The following is a 1146-nucleotide window of genomic DNA, read 5'->3' on the forward strand; positions in this document are numbered from 1 at the left end:
ACCGGGCGCCGCCGGGAGCCGCATCCAGCCCACGGCGCGGGAAGCCCCGGGGAGCGCTCGGAGCAGGTGTCGTTTTTATGTTAAAATGCATTTTCTGTAGCTAACGTGCAGGCGTGCCAGGGCTCTGTGCTGCAGCAGGGTGTGTGTCAGAAACGTGGTATTTTGCTGGTGAAGTGCATCTCGGCTGTGCTTTTGGGCAGACACGAGTAGCTTTCCCCATTTCTTGCTGCTTGTGCAATAGGAAGGGTTGCAGGAAAACGTTCTGCTCCTCTCCTAAATGAGCTTATTCCTTGAAAATGAGTAGATCGGCAGCTGCAGAGAGGCCACAGCCTTTTGTTGAGCAACAACCAGACGGCTTTTGTGGTTTTAGTCAGCTCTGCAAACCAGATGCAGAGTCCTCAAGCTGTTGAAGTTCCAGGACAGTCAAATTCCTTTACTTGAATTGTCGTGTGGCTGTACACCCTTGCAAGTCATCTGGATTTTCTGGCTTACCTGATGTCCTCACCTCCCTGTTTTGAATGCAGATCCACTGGGAAGCTATTTAAAAAAACAAACAAACAAAAAAAAAAAAACCAAGAAAAAAACTCCCACAACAAACTCCATCCCAATTCCAGCTGTGCAACAGCTGCTGCAAAAGCAATTAAAAGGAATGGAAACAAAAAAAAAAAAATATTAATAAAAGCAAAGGGGAAAACAGAAACAAGAAATAAAAATCCCGTGGTCCTCAGATGCGGGACTCGCCACTGCAGAGCAAGGAGTGCTTGCGGACTCGGGCGCTGAGCAAGCTGGGGGGAAGGTGGTGAATTGTACCCTCCGGAGAAGCTCGGGCAGGGACGAGGCTGCTTTGCCACCGACGGGGAGCTGACGTTCGCCCCGTCTCGGGGCACGCAGCTCTCCTGCTGAGGCTCTCCCCGGGACACGCAAGCCCGGTAGAAACGCGCCGTCGTAGCGCACACAACGCGCGTCTCGCATGAAACACCGCGGCACGTAGGGTTGCTGCCTGCGGGTTCTAGGCCAGCTGGCTGTAGGCCAGCTAAATGAATTCAGAAATTTTAGGATTCTCTAATTTGCTTTAGAATTTAGGGAGTAGGTTGCTCCCCGCTTGGGTCGTCGCTCCAGAAGCGCTGAGAGCGTTTGCACCGCCGG

This window comes from Phaethon lepturus, unplaced genomic scaffold, assembly GCF_000687285.1.
Source record: "Phaethon lepturus isolate BGI_N335 unplaced genomic scaffold, ASM68728v1 scaffold16786, whole genome shotgun sequence".
NCBI lineage: Eukaryota > Metazoa > Chordata > Aves > Phaethontiformes > Phaethontidae > Phaethon > Phaethon lepturus.